Raw genomic sequence first — 16,720 nt, 5'->3', positions numbered from 1 at the left:
TGTTATTTTTTAGTGGTTTCAATCATGGCCAACTCTCTATGACCCCATTTGGGGTTTTCTTGGCAAAGATATTGGAGTGGTCTGCCATTTCCTTCTCCAGCTCATTTTACATATGAGGAAACTTAGACAAGTGACTTTCCCAGGAACACACAGCTATTAAGAGCCTAAAGCTGGCTTTGAACTCAGGAAGATGAGTCTTTTTGACTTCAGGCCTGGCGCTCTACCCACTGTGCCACCTAGCTGCCCTTTCAGTACATTGCCAGTGCTTGTTGTCTTAAGATTCTACCTTCAAAGAATTCACACACTCCAATGCATCAGCCTCCTTCTCTTCACTCACACAGCCTCTGCCCTTGCTCAGGTCCTCATCACCTCTTGTCTGGACTACTGCAATAGCCTTCTAACTGGTCTTACTACTTCTAGTCTCTTATCTCTTTAGTCCATCCTTAGGTATGATGCAAAGACGATGCTTATTCGGGCATAGGTTGGATTATTTGGCTTCTGAAGTCCCTGCTGTCAAATCCTATGACCCTGGGAGGCAGTGTTTCCCTCACTGGCATTCTTCAAGCAAAGGCTGAATGGAAACTTGTTGGGCTTATTTTAGAGGAGAATTTTTTTTTGTTAGGAATAGGTTGGACTACATGACATTTGGGATCCCTGCCATCTGTGATTCTGTGATTCTGAATGAAATGCCTTGGAATGTGTTGAGTTGGTGATCACTGGAAACCTTCAAATGGAGACTGGGGAATATTGTGGAGGGGATTACTGTTCAGGCAATTAGCTGGTCTAGATGGCCTCTAAGATTTCTTCTATCTACTCTGAAATTTTGTAAGTCCATGATATGAATTCCATATGCATAATGTCACTGCTTTATCTTCTGAACTTTGATAGAACCTTGGTGGACATTTTATGCATTTCCATTTTGTTTAATAGTTATATATGTAATATATATATATATACACACACATTATATATACTTATACATACATACATATACATACATACATACACACACACACACACACACACACACACATATATATACATACACACACATATTCTCTCATGCTGAGATGCTATTAGGATGAGGTGATTGGGGATTTGAGCCAGGTCAGAAAATTTAGAGTTTGCTTCTTCTCCTGCCTGCACAGTCCTGAAGGCAGAAGTAATGTAGGAGTATTTGTTCCATCTTTAACAGCTTTGAAATCTCAAAGTGTCCTGGTATATGCTGCCTCTCCCTGTAGGCTATGCTCCAGATGAGGATAGCTTCCTCCTTTCATCTCTGACTTGTCCCAGGTACAAAAATGGTTGGTTAACCACTGGTTCCCCTACTGCTGACTGGTAACCTCCTTGAGAGCTTCTAGGGTCTTATCTTACCTACCTTTGTCATGGTAGCATTTTACAAGTGATAGATTCTTCATTACATTTGTTATTGTTAAATAGAGGGAAGTGCAGCTGAAATGGTCTCCTAGTGCCCATAAAGCTGTTTTCTGATAGGAATTAGCCAACATTCTTGGTCTCAGTGAAATTAAAGTACACTTGACTTTCAGAAAAGAAGTGCTTTGGTGATATATGCGCTAACTTGTTCTTTCATTTCTTTTTCCTTTCTCTTTATCTCTAGAACACTTTCAAAACTAATTGAACTAGAGACCATATTAGGGTTGGAAATACCTACTGGGTCATCTCAACTAGGACCTTTTGGCCAACACATTTGTCCCTTACTGGTTTGGGGAAAGCTGTGATGATATCTGTAATACTAGGCACCACAGAGTTCATGGGCTGTGTGGCAGATGCAGTGAGTATATATTTTTGCCTATATCCTTTGCTTGATAAACAGATTGATTTGATGTATTAGAGGTGAGTGTCGTATTTTCCTTGCTGCATTGGGCATCTGGGAAACATATCAGCTAGAGTGACAGAGCATGTTCTGAGGCAGAAGGTCATTAATGATTGGATGAGGGAAGACTTCATGGAGGAGGCAGCATTAGAGTTTAGCACAGTGCCTATCACATATTAGGTGCTTAATAAATGTATATTAAATGAATGAATGAATGAATGAGTAGGATTTAAGGAATGAATTGGAATTCAATAGATGGGGTAAGGGAGGATGTTTTAGACATGGGGATGAGGGTAAGCAAAGGTATAGAGGTGGGAAGAGGACAGAGAATGCAAAATAGAGAGCAAGCCAGTTTGGCTAGAACATCGATTTTAGAGGGAATATGTTGATGAAAACCATTATGTTGGTCTGAGGGTATAGAATATTCCCAAGGAAGTTGAGGGGTATTTAACTACAAAATTGAGGAAACAAGACCTATTTTCATACCTCTAAAAGTTGCATATAAATATTTTGATACATACATACTTTCATATTTAATATTTAAGAATGGGAAATATTATTAGCATTGACATTCCTTTTCAGAAGCCCTATTCTCATTGGGTAAAACACTGGTATTGTATGGAACACAGTATGAGATATATTGATTGAGAAAGTTCTGAGAGTCAAATGACCTCAGAGTTGTCCACTCGTGAAATTACCATGTATTTTATCTTAAATTGGACCGAGATAAAGTTCCTTTTAACTTTGATCAACACAATAAGCTGAAAACAGGCTGATTACTTACAGTACTGAGGAAATCAATGAAAAGAAACTTCAAAATGACCTCCAGTCTTGAAATTCTGTCAGTTTGAACATCAGAGAATAAACAGACAGGACACATATTTAATTAACCAAAAAATTTAAAAGGCACCTTTTTCTGTTTACATGGCTAAAACGAACCAGGTTTTACATTTTCCAATAAAATAGTTTCCTAGGTTGTGGCTAAGATAAAAGCAGAGGTAGAATGACTGTTCACTTATGCTAGTGTAACAACTTTGACAGATGGAATAAAAAATGATAATTCTAAATCTGGAGTGTCAGTTTAATTAAAAACATCCTTGAGGCAGCGTAGTATAATGAAAGGACCAATGGACTCAGAGAGTGAGGAGATGGGTTCTCCTCCTAGCTCTCACTAATCTACTATGTGACCCTTTAAGTCACAACTTCTTTGTACCTCAGTTTCTTCTTTAGTAAACTGAAGAGATTGAACTAGGTTTCTTCTAGTTCTAAAATTCTCTAAAGACTTAAATTCTTTTTAAGGACTTGCTTTGAACTTGCAAAGGTAATTTGCTAATAGGGAGGGGCAAGGTGTGTACAGAGGCATCCATGAGGCAAAGAAGGTGTGTAATAGGGAGTGGAAGGAGTGGGGTGGGGGCAAAGTAGGAGACGCCAACAAGGGAACATGAGATCTACTTAGATAACGATATGCCTTTAGAGCTTCTCATAGAATCTTCCTTAGGAGTTGTAAGGTACCCTACTAGTCATCTCATACAACTTCCTGCTGCAAGACATTCTCCTAAAATTATACTGACAGATGGTCATTAAGTCTTTGCTTGAACACTTCCAGTAATGGGGAGCTCATTTCCTCATGAGAAAGCTTATTTCAAGATTTAAATAGCTCTAATTGCTCAAGTAAAATGCGTGTGTGTGTGTGAGTGTGTGTGTGTGTGTGTGTGTGTGTGGGATGTCCTTGTAAGACGTGTATGTCCATATGAGTTGCCTAAACGAGACTTGATAGGGAAACATGGACGGATACTTTCATAATCTTGCCCACCTTCCTCCAAGGGAAATATTGTTGTTCTAGGGACATGATTTTTTTTAGGTTCAAAAGCTGCTTTCCTTAAAGGGGAAGTTTACCCAAGATTACACCTACTGGCTTCACTCCTTCTCACCAAAACCTTGTTACACAAAAGACCACCACAAATAGTGAATGATGTTTATCTAAGAATTTATCTAAATGAATAGCAAACAGAAATCAGAAAAGTTATACAGATTAGATTATACCAGATAATACACAGAGTGAATGAGCTCTCCCAGGAGCAAGATATCTCAATTCAAACAAGAAAGAAGCCCTAATCTTACCCAAGGGGAAATTCCTTGAAGTATCTAGGGAGGCAAGCTGGTAATCAAAGATGTGTGGAGGTCCTGTCTTCTCTCATGGCTGTTGCTTCCCAAAGTCTTTTTTTTCTCTCTTCATAGGTCTCTCCCCAAAGAGAGTCTAGAACTGGGTAGTGTGTCTCTTTTCAAGAAGGAGAGAAGAACTTCTCTTTTCTCCAAAGCTTTTTCAGTAAGTTTGCCCCTCAGGAAAACACACAGCAGAGAGTCAGCATTTTCTTCACCAATTCAGTATCATATCTAGTCACCATCACGCAGAAATCCATTAGAAGAAGGCTGCTCAACCCCTTTTTTCATGGAACTTTTTGGCAGGCTGGTGAAGCCTACAGACTCCCTTCTCACAATAATGATTTTATGCACAGAAAACAAAATGTATAGGAGTACAGAGGAAGCTAACAGACATGCAGTTGTGAAAATATTTTAAAAACAAGTTTATAGACTCTAGGTTTAAAACCCCTGCTAGAGGCAGTTAGATGGTGGATGGAGTTGATAGAGCACTGGACTTGAAGTCAGAAAGACCTCAGCTCAAATCCTGAGCAAGCCACTTAACTGCTCAGCCTCAGTTTTCTCATCTGTAAAATGGGGATAATAATATTACCTCCCATGCAGGGTTGTCGTGAAAAATCAAATGAGACAATATTGTTAAAGTACTTTGCAAGACTTAAAGTGCTCTATAAATGCTAGCTATTATTATTATTAGAGGTTGGTTTTCTCCAGATAGCATCAACCTAGTCCTCAGTAAAGTTGTTCAACTAATTACAAATTCAACTTAATTTCACTAGTACTTAGCCCACACTTCTCCATCTTGTTCACAAGGTTAGTACCCAAACAACCAAATAACTTTTCTCAGTCTATTCTATATGGTTTAGGGACTTTAAAACTTTCATGGGACAGGTAGGCTGACTAGTGATGCTAAAAGCAATAGGCCTTTATTATGGGTACATTTTACTTCATGTAAAGAAGCTTGAGCTACCCAATATGGTGGTGGGCAGGGTGGCAGGGAGAGGAAAGGGGAGAAGTCCTGGTAAAGGCTAAATCTGGATCTATGTCTCATTCACCAGAGGCTTTGGGGTCTATGATCTTGGGGCCAAAGCAGGAAGAAGGAGAATCTGATGATCCTGGAAGAGGCTGCGTTCTAGACCTGATTCCCAGCTTGTTCCAGGTTCTAGACACCCCATGAAAATATTTAGGTCTCTTTTCTCACACAGCTATCCCAGCTCAGTGACAGAGGTGAGGGACAGGGGTTTTGTTGGGAGGGAAGAACTTTCTAGAAGGTTTTTCATTTCTGATGTCTCAGGGTGTAGAGCACCAGCAATTGGCTAGGGAGGGATCTGCTGTACTATTGGGTCTGGAAGTTTCCATATATAGAGGGTTCCAGAAAAGGAACAGGACAGGGCTCCTACAGAGGGGTTGTGCTAAGGGCAGAGATTACATTTCCCCCCAAACCAGAGATGATTTTTGGATTGTCAACAGCATAGTGTTTTATAAATTCTGAATTAAAAAGCACTTTGTGCTTAAAGCTTTATTATTCCTGTTTTGCTGTGTTGTAGGGTAGAACCTTTTTGGAAGGCCCAAGTAGAGACAATTCTTAGTTATCTGTGCATAAGGTTTCGCCAGGCAGTCATCCACCCAGACCGTTCTCAATGGCCCCAACCTCCTTCTACCTTCTAGCGCAATAATCAGTCAAAACTAACTCAACTTCCAGAAAAGGAGTGTCATTGGATCAACTCTTCTTTTTCTGAAAACCACTCCTATATTTTTGCTGTGTCTCCCAATTAGAATGTACGTTCATTGAGGGCTTTTGCTTTTGTATTTCTAGAACTTAGCACAGTGTCTTACATGTATGTAGTTAGCACCTAATAAATACTTTTTAATTCATTTATTTATCCGCAATAAACTTTTAATACCAAATGGGTGCCTTTCCGCCAAGGAGAACCTTCAAACCACTAGCCCCTCATTATATATTTGTGCTTGATGAGGAAATATGTTATTTGTGATATTAGCTCAAGCAAAATACAATGAACAAGGCAAATCTGCTAACCCTTCTTCCCTCTACAATCATGCGATGTGTTCTAACACCAAACAGAAATGTTCAGCATTGTCTGTCCTGTCCTGATTGATTTGTTAATGCCATCTCCCTAAGCACATCTCAGTTCTTAGAGTAGCCCAGTTAAAAGGAGATATTTTTGAGACAAGGTTGGGGGGTGGTCTTAATCTGAGGTTCATGGACCCCCAAGAGGTCAATGGACAGATTTCAGGGGGTCTGTGAACTTGGAAAAAACTGCAATTTTATTTTCACTAATGTCAAAATGAAATTAAGCATTTCCTTCAATTATGAATGTAGGTAACAATATACTATTCTAAGAAGGGGTCCATAGGTTTCACCTGGTGGCCAAAGGGGTCTATGACTTGCTGACCTGCTAAGTGACAAATTACAACGTGTCTCTATCTTAGCATTCTGATCTATAAAATGGGAATAATTACTCCTGTCTGGTGGGAGTTGGGGGGAGGGTGCACATTAGAGGAAGGCTGGGAGGAGAAACAGTGGGAAGGAAACCTTTGTCCCCCCCATCTCAGGTGATCCCCATTACTGAGGAGGCAGTAAATCCAAGAAACTTTGTCTTTTTTTTTTTTTTTTTAGATTTTTAGTCATGTTTCATTGGTTCTCACCAACTGGGGCTCTGTATGGAGATAATTCCACAACCATTTTCCTTCCCAGGTGGAAACAATTTGAGGCATAAGCTTACATCTGTTGCTGCCCTAGAGCTCTCCCGTGCAGTATGGAGAAAAACCTTTTTAATCATTTGAGAGCCCAGATCCTGAAGCCAGGCAGCACCAGCACCAGTAAGCCAGGCAAAGGTCTGCTCTCTGGCCCCCTTTGACCCTGGGACTGCTCAGGTGTCAGAGCCAGCTCTGCAGAGCCCCCTAATGATTCTGGGACTATTCCCCCCCCCCCTTTGCCCTCCCTTCTCCCCTTACCCCCACAGACAACAAAGCAGCAAGCTTAACTTGTCATGTGATATAAATTGTTCCTGGCCTTGGGCAAGTGGGTGGGTGACTCTTTGCAGGAGGATGTGTGAGGCTAGAAATTAAAATTAAATTGCCTTTTCAAAAAGGAAAAGATCTGATCCCTTCTACCTCCTGGCTTTTCTAAAGCTAGGCACTTGGTTTGGGATATTTTCAGTTCTTGTTTTCCCAGACTAGATAGGAATTGACTCAACTCTGGCCAGCTTCTAGGAATAATTGGCGCCTTTGGCCTCAGAGAATGTTGTAACTTTTTTTTTTAAGACAGCTCACAACATCTGCCATAAGTATCTTTAATAGAACATATATTTGTTAATCTATGCAGAGCCCTGTGTTAGGTGATGGTGGTGATAGGGATAACAAGTTTAGATAATACAACGTTTCTACCTTCTTGCCATTTACACTCTTGTAGGAGGTTACTGGATATTTATAACTAACTATAAACCATAATAAAACATGATAAGCATATTAGAGAATTCTAAAACAAAGTACCATTCAAAGTTTGGGGATGGAGAAAGGTCATTCTGTGAGGGTCACAGAAGCCTTTTAAGGAAGAGATGGTATTTGAGTAGGCTTTTGATGGATGGGCATTCAACATGTGGAAGGAGGGCAGGGAAGCTTCCTATGAACAGAGAGCAGTTTGAGCAAAGTCAGGGAGGTGGGACAATGAGATATATTTGAAGAAATTCTGGATTTGTTCTTCTGGACTGACCGGGGGCACAGAGTGCTTGGTATGGAGTAGTATGGGAAAAATCTGGAAAGATAGGGTTTTTCTGCATCAGATTGTGAAGGGCCTCGAATGCTAGGCAGAAGAGTTTATGTTTTTTTCTTGATTGTCCATAGAGAGCCACTGAAGATGTATGAGCACAGGGGCAACATGCCCAGATCTACGTGAAAAGATTAGTTTTACAGCAGAATAAAGGATGGATTAGAGTGGAGGGGAGAGAGCATAGACAGGAAGACTTAGGAGAAGAGTTCTGCAATAGACAATCTGAGTGGTAATGACAGTCTGTTCTAGAGTGGTAGTTGTGTGTCCTTTGCTTTTGAAGAGGATCAATGATATCACAGTGTGACGTCTTGACTCGTGCGTGAAAAGGATTTAAGTGAGACAAAGTTGCACAAAGTCGTCGACCTCCCTCTCTCTTCCAGAGTCACCGAAGTCCAGTGGCAGGACAAGTGTCAAGATGACTGGCGATGGCCCAGGATGCAGTGGATGACCTTGGCATCTTCTGGGTCTGACCAAGCTCTACTACCAAGTGGTAGTAGTAGCAATAGAGAGGGTTTCTAAGGCCCCGTGATCCTTTGAAGGGGTAGATATGAGCAATGGAATCAGATACAGAATCAACAGAACTTGGCAATTGACTTAATATGAGAGATGGAAGATAAAGAAAAGAGCCTCTTCATTGGGGCCCAGGCAGAAGCAAACAGAATCCCACCCTCCTGAAGTCTACTGACTCTTTGTCCAAGTGTATACACTTCTGGAAAACAGAGATTTAGGGTTCAGACTGGATTTAGGACACTTTCTCATTAGCCTTCAATTTTTTTTTTCATTTAAGATAATAAATTGTTGAACTTAAAACTTATAGAATTTCTGACCCGGGGGGGGGGGGAATTTTAGAGGTTGAGTCAACCCCCCTCTGGAAATAGAGGGATATGCATGGGGATGGGACTACGATCTGGTTCTCCTAATATTCAGTCCGATGTTTTCCTGCCTTATCACACTACTTACTCAAACCTGGAGCTAAGGGAAACCCGACCATGGAAACTCACAATCTGTTTTAATTATGCAGTGTTAGAAATTCTTCATAACTATAGTTTTCCCTTCCTGTGTGGGGCAGGGTCAGGGCCCTGTCATTCCCAGAACTGACTAGGCAATATGTCTTCATCTCTTGACAGGACATTGGTGAAATTGAGGAGAACAGGAAAGAAACTTACTTTATCAGGATGAAGCTCATATGACTCTTGGCTTGGGTAGTTGGCTCCTGGACTGTTGCCTGTTCCAGATTACCCGTTTGCTGCTACCATAGGACTTTTCAACTCCTGGCCTAACCTGACCTATGCATTCTTATCCTGATGTCTCCTGGGGCAGGGGAAGAACTTTCTTCATTTGGTTAGCGTCCCCTTGGATGGAGGTCAAAGGAGATCAGTTCTCGGTTAATCCTCTTAGCTAGGGGTGATGTAGGCAGAATTAGACTGAGTGTGAAAGTGAGACTCAGGTATCCCCATGTGAAGCCTTGATTCATTCACCCAGAATGACATCTCCTCTGTCCTCGGCCCTCCCCCTGCCCTGCCCTCCCTGCTGCCCTCCCGGCCACAGGCCTCCTGCCCTGCCTCCACCTCCCCCACTGGGAGGCTTGTGTGTTCCACAGCAGTCAGTGCCCTCTGAGTGACACGCTGTTTTGGGTCTGTGCCCTCTTTGGAAATGGGCTGCTGCGTAAATGACCCCTTTATGACAGAAACACCACAGGAACATTCCCCAAAGGGACTGTTTGCTGCGGTAGCTCAGCCAGTTTTTCCCACCAGGATTTTGGAATGGGTCCAGCTTGGGATCGCCATTGTTGTAAGAAAAGGGCAAATGGCAATGGGGTTTGGGAATGATACTGTGCCCTCTCCCCCTTCTCCACCCCTCACCGATACCATCCCCCTTTCCTCGTTTGGGGACGGGAGGGCTGAGTCCATCTGTGGCATTCAGGTTTCCCGTACCCCGTACTTTGAACCATAGAGCCATGGGAATGGGAGGGCTCCCTTGCTATTATACACAGCAACAAAAAACCCACAAAGCCACTATCTGCAACATGAGCAACCCCTGATGTGAATGTCTCTGGCCTTCAGCCAGGAAAGCAACTGGAGCCAGCCCCCAAAATAGGCATCTTGCAGGCACTTTTTTGAAGGGGAAAAAATAAAACTGGAAAAAAAAAAAACCTCTTAAAAACTTCCACCCAAGAGCAGTCACAAGATTGGCGTAGTGCATTCCAACTGCTGCTTCACTCCAGGCCAGGCCTACTTATCTGGGCACTGCTGTATTATCAGGTGAGATTCTATTCTTGACTGATTCAGACCATTATCTTCTCCCAGATAGTGGCTGGCACCTACTAGGTGTTTAATTAATGCTTGTTGACTGATTGATTGTCCTGAGTATTTATTTGATACGTTAGCTCATGGTGAAGATTTTATGTTAATTACTTTAATTTATTTTCACAATAGCAGGAGGAAACCAAGAGGGATGCGCATGGATAAAAACCACAGTCCACCCTTAACTCTTAGCACAAACTATTGGTTCTGCTTCCAGCCTAGCCCTTACATCATCCAGGGGAGCATCTCCTGTGGAGGAGAGGCTAGGCAATGCCATCATCTGCCAACCAATTACTACCCACAGAGGAGGCAAGCTAGCCTAGCTGAAGCATCAGGGCACACTGAGGGAGAAACAGGAGATGACGTGTGCCAGACAAGCCAAGGCACCATCACCACCTCGACCACCATCTCCCCTCAGACTCTAACGGAGATAGTCCGGGACCCTGAACCCAAGAGCTTTTGGCATTGTGCCAGCCATCATCATCTTGAGAAGCAACCGCAGTAGAGATGCAGCCTGGCAGCTGCTCTTGCAGGTGCTACAACCACTTCTATTGAAAGACCCAGAAAATCCAATCCAATAAAACATTAATTAAGCACCTACTACGTGCCAGGCAGGATGCTAAGTACTGCGGATACAGTTAATAAAAAGGAAGATAGTCCCTGCTAGCAAGGAGCTTACAATCAAATGGGGGGAGATAACACACAAAAAGGGACGCGGCATGAGAGCATCTTGTTCCACGGAGTTGAAACCAGGTAGAGCAGCAGATGCAAAGTGGAGCAATCTGAGGGTCAATGTCTGTCCTCTATAAAGGAAGGCATTGGGAGGGGTTTGACAGTGTACCTTCCATCCCTCCATTCAGAGGGGGCAGAAAAGAAAGTTCTTGCACCGAAGTTCTTGGCCTTGTCAAGTGGTTCAGTCGTAGAAACTAATAAGATTTTATCAGTGGAAATGACCTTAAAGAAGAGGCATTAACATTTACTATGCTACTGCAATTTTCCGTCTGACTTGCAGCTGAAACCTTCCATATGTGTTATTTCCTTCATCAGAATTTGAGTTCCTTGAGAAGCATCTGTCTTACTATTCTATTTGGATCACTAGTGCTTGGCATGATGTTTTGTATGTAGTAAGCGCCTCATTAATGCTTCATTTATTCATATTCATGGTTCATCCATAGCAGATTTCTGTGTCTAGCAACGTCAACCCAAAAGATATTTTGTGGACGATCCCAGGAGCTGTTTCAATGACATCATCCTCAAAGATTAAGGGTATGCACAGAGGAACCATTTCCTAACCTCCCTTTAAAGTAATCCATCATGGAAGAGTTACTAAAGAGCAGGTAACATCCTTCTGTGAGAGGCAGTATGGACTAGTGGATAGCAAGATGTCCTTAGCACGGGGAAGACCTGGGTTTAACAGCTGCCATTGGTAGTTACTGATGGAGTGACTATAGGCAAGTTAATTAGCCTCTCAGAGACCCAGACAACTTGTGTAGAAACCAAGTTACAAGTGGGGTGTTGGTCTATATTGGTGGAGGGAGTTCTCATGTTAAAATTTCCCCATACTGATGAAATCACAACTCTGGTCTAATTCTTATTTTAAATCTAGATTTGCAGATGGGGAAAATGAGGCTGAGAGAGATCAAGAGACTTGTCTAAGCAAAGCCAGAATTCAAATCCAGGTTTTCCCATTTTTAATCCATTAATTATACTTTTCATCGGGTCATCATTATCAAACGTATATTGAGTTACTCATTACCAAATAGTTTTCTCCTTCTCTCATCCCTTTCTTCTCATTCAGGATCTGATAAGCAGGCTTTAAGTGAATAATGCAGCCAGCATTTTGGCCTGGAAGATGGATAATGAGGTTCATTTTGTGCTTATGGACTGAGCCTCCTGAGAAAATAATGTGACCCCACTGCAGGTGGGGAGTGGGGTGGGTTTCTGCTCAGGCGGAAGCAGCCCTTGTGCACTGGTCAGGTGTCCAAGTTGAAAGAGCAGAGCTTTGGGTCCTTTGTGTAGACAGAATGGTATTATTAGAGGGATGCAGCAAGGCCTCTCAGACCCAGACTACACCTCTCATCTTTACCACCCCACCCAAACTGTTTGGTGACCCAAAGGACCAAACTGCTTTTGCCTACAACTTTGATGGGCCTCTTCCCAGTTGTGGGGTTCCCTCCTTCCTCTTTCTGAACTCTCCCCTTCCAATGTAAGCTGGAATAGGTAGTTCTTGCCACAGGAAAGAGCATGGCTGTACCATAAATCTTTGGGTCAGCTGTCCATGACAGGTCAAGAAAAGGAGGAAGATGGGGGGGGCAGGAAAAGAGAAGAAAGAGGAAAATCTCAGAAAAGAAGCATGAGGTAGGGGCAGCTAGGTGGCACAGTGGTTAGAGCACCAGCCCTGAAGTCAGGAGGACCTGAGTTCGAATCTGGCCTCGGACCAAACACTTGACACTTACTAGCTGTGTGACCCTGGGCAAGTCACTTAATCTTAATTGCCTAAAAAGAAAAAAAAAAGAAATAGGAAGCATGAGGTAGTGATTAGAGCATTGGAGTGGGAGTCAGGAAGTCCTGGATTCAAATTCTACCTCTCATACCTACTACCTCCATGTCTTGGCACAAGTCATATATTAGCTCCATGACTAAGGTCCAGTCCCAACCTCCCTGAGTATCAATTTTTTCTTTGGCTAGGTGGTGTAGTGGATAGAGCTCCAGGCCTGGAGTCAGGAAGACTCATCCTCCTGAGTTCAAATCCAGCTTCAGACACTTCCTAGCTGTGTGACCCTGGGCAAGTTACTTCACCCTGTTTGCCTCAGTTTTCTCATCTATAAAATAAGAAGAAAATGGCAAACCACTCCAGTATTTCTACCAAGAAAACCCCAAATGGGGTCATGAACAGTCAGGCATGACAGAAACAAATGAATAACAATAACAAAAGACAAGGATTCTGTTTTTTAGGGCAACCGGTACCACCTGCCTCACATGGTTGTTACAAGACTCAAACAAAACTCTCTGCAAACATATCTGAAAATGCCAGGATTATTATTACCTGCCTCAGAGGGTTGTGTGGAAAGGGCTTTGTAAACCTCGGCAACGTTCTGTCAGTTTGAATTGTGATGCCTGAGGATCACAGAATCCAAAGCTGGAAGAGATCTTAGACACGGTCCAGTCCAACCATCTTCATTTGGGAATGAGGATATTAAGGCCCAGAGAAGGACCATGACTCGTCACCAGATCAAAAGGTCACATGGGCCTGGATTCTCCTCTAGGCCCTCTGACTATTGTGCTGCTACTCAACAATAGACCTTCCTGGTAGGGACATGGGAATTACTACCCAGCCACAGACTGAGTAGCCCATTATATCACGACTTATTCTCCAATAAAAGGTAAGACTCTGAGGACATAGGAAAGTTTCAAGGAGAACAGAGGAAGGTCTGGGGCACAGTTGCTAGGAAGTAGGACTTTCTAGACTTTCAGAGATTAGCATGAGGGCAAAGGGAAAGGAGAACGGGAGCAGCGGGGTGGGAGCAATGAATGGCAGATGGGCAGCTTGGAAATAGAAAGTCAAACTTTGTTTACTTGAGAGTTATTGTTTTTTCTAGAGATAGATGGCCCCAAAGAGCAGAATATATTGGAACCTCATTAGAATGCGAGAGCACATTTATAAGGAGGCCTGTCTGGGAAGCCATCCAAGAAGGGTTAATTGTGAGAAGTATTAGGGGACTCTTGCTATAAAGGGTGATCTGGTGCCCAGCTTTCCTCCTTCCCTTCTAGCTCCATCAAGAATTCTGCAGTCATATAGACTGATTTTGATCCTGATTTCATGACCCGAAAGGGTCATTATCTCTTGATCTTTGCCCACATCCCAGAGTTTTTATTTTTGGGGAAAATCACCTGAATAAAATTTTAGTGTAGCTTGTGTCTAGGGGTTCATAAATGTGAGTCATGGGGTTCCTATCTCTTTTAGAGACACTGTGAAAAGCACAGGGCTGGACTTGAAATCAAGAAGGAAGGAAACAGGCATTTATTAAGCTCCTATTATGTGCCAGGCATAGATACTAAGCACTTTACAAGCACTATCCCATTTGATCCTCACAACAACTCTGTGAAGTTGGTTGGTTGGTATCCCCATTTTATAGTTGAGAGAACTCAGGGAGAGGTTAAGTGACTTTGCCCAGGGTCACACAGCTAGTGAAAGTTTAGGACAGATTAGAATTCAGATTTTCCTGCCTCCAGGCACAATGTTGTATTCACTGTGCCAGCTAGGTGCCTAGAAGGCTTCCCTAGATACTTATTAGCTGTGTGGCCCGAGCAAGTCAGTTTACCTTTAGGGGCCTCAGTTTCCTGGTCTTTAAAATGAAAGGGAAATTTATCTAAGATACCTCAGAGCTCTAGATCCATGATCCTATCAGCCCACACAGATATGCTCAGTGTACAATATGGGGATGGGGTCTGAGATAGCCTTTATTTCACCCACTACAAAGTACTCACAGAAATCCCTGAGGAAATAGAAAAACACGAAATCACTCTAATTTCTCATTAGACTTCCTCTCCCCCCTGCAAAGTAGAGAATTTTTGGGGAAGTGCTGAGAAAATTATCTCTGTTAGTCTTGGATTTGTACCATCCTAGCAGCTTATGGCAATAGCAGGGTTAGCAAGGTCTAGATCTCTTGCCCTAACCTCTCATGGCATGGCGTTAGTCCTGCAATCAGCTGCACATGATCCTTTGTTGGCAGTCTTCTCCCCACCTTCTTCGAGCAACACAATGTTGAGGAAATCTCTCCACCCATGTGTCCTGTGCCCATCTCTCAAACTTAGGGACTTGACCTCTTGGAACCCTTGATGTTGCATGGAAAGGCTATTCTTAGGAATCTCATTCTCTGACCCGTGCTTAGCAAAGGAGACCAGCAATCAGAAGGCAGCCAGGAACTGGAGGTCCAGGAACTGCCACCTGGATGGACACAGGTTGATTATCATGTCATCTTCCCGGAAGTCGCTATTTTAACGAGGCTTGGCCTTGGGCAAAAGACAAGCAACTCATTGGTAAGCTTTTACTCAAAGCCTTTGCAACTTGCCTGCAGCTCGTAGAGCTTGTCTTATTCTGCTGTAGCCTTTGAGAACTCAGTCTCCTCCGTGGCTCCATGATACATTAGGGTAGGAATTTGATGAAGGGACTCTGTGTGTTTACCCAGGTTATCCTTCATGCCTTTATTGCATTCAGTTCTTACCTTTGCCTCTTGGAATCCTTAGTGTCACAGGATGGCCTTGACTCAGGCCAGTCTGGGGCTTCAGGTTCAGAATTGGAATGAAAGATGTCATTTGTAGAGCATCAAACAGTTAACAACATGAGGTTGACTTGGCCATAGCAGAGAAAGGGCAATTAGCGAGGATCCACTATTTCAGTCAGGCAAAGCTTCCTTGCCAATGTGTTGGCCATGCTGGTCTCTTAGCCTGCAGGAGGAGTCTTTGTGTGCTAATCTTTTCTACTTGGACTACGAGGAAGCTCTGCCGATGGTCTAAGTCATGAGCCTCTGAGCCAATTAAGTCTTGAGAGTTTAATTAGACCAGCCTGCATGTTGGACATTGCTTCTACCACATTTAGCTTAACTCATATGCTGTCTTCTGTGGAAAACCTTCTCTGATCCCCCAGATTTGTAGTACTTTCTCCCTTCTCAAATTATCTTGTGTTTATATCCCCCAAGCAGAATGTAAATTCCTTGAAGTGTCTTTGTATCCCCAGAGCTTAGTACAGAGTTTTGTACATAGCAAATAGTTAAAATATATTTGTTGGATTGAATTGGGCTTGCGTATAACAGATGCTTAATAAATGTGCATTGAATGTTGAATGAACGAAAGTGAAATGTGGGTCAAGAAAATGTACCCAGAGTCCTTTGTCATTGTTGTTATTCAATTATTTCCCACTCTTTGTGACCTCGTGGACTATGCCAATACTGTCCATGGCAAAAATAATAGAGTGGTTTGCCATTTTCTTTTCCGGTGGATTAAGGCCAACAGAAGTTAAGTGACTTGCCCAGGGTCACACAACTAATAAGTGTCTGAGGCCAGATTTGAACTCAGGTCTTCCTGACTCCAAACCCAGTGGTCTAGACATCCACTGAGCCACCTAGCTGTTTCCCAACATGGGAATAAGAACCTAGAATCCTTATTAGACCCCAAATCCTGTCTCTACAATATGGCAAACATTTAGAAGAAGGGTGGATAACTCAGTAATAAGTACTTCGTTAACATGAGACTAAACAACCAGATACTTGGAAATAATGGTGATTGACTGAAATGTTCACTTTTTCACCTGGATGCTTGAAGTCATCATTGAGCCAATCTCTGAAACCTGTGGGTTAGAGCCATTCTGGCTTAGTGAATACATATCCATGCACCTAAGAATCTATTAGGAAGCAGGCCTACAAGGAAAGTGGATGGGATTGAGGGAAACTGCCTAGTGGCAGACAAACTGAGGCAGAGCCAGGATAATCCCAGGGGACAAAGGAGTGACTTTGGGATTGGAGGACTGGGCTACCTTTCTACACTTGTGACCTTGACCTCTCTGAACTTCTGTCTCTTCATCTAGAAAACGTGGGGGTTAGACTAAGATAACCTTTAAAGTCTCTTCCAACATAAAAG

Source organism: Vombatus ursinus, unplaced genomic scaffold, assembly GCF_900497805.2.
Source record: "Vombatus ursinus unplaced genomic scaffold, bare-nosed wombat genome assembly UNPS02014782.1, whole genome shotgun sequence".
NCBI classification, from domain to species: Eukaryota; Metazoa; Chordata; class Mammalia; order Diprotodontia; family Vombatidae; genus Vombatus; species Vombatus ursinus.
Note: the sequence above shows the minus strand (reverse complement) of the source record.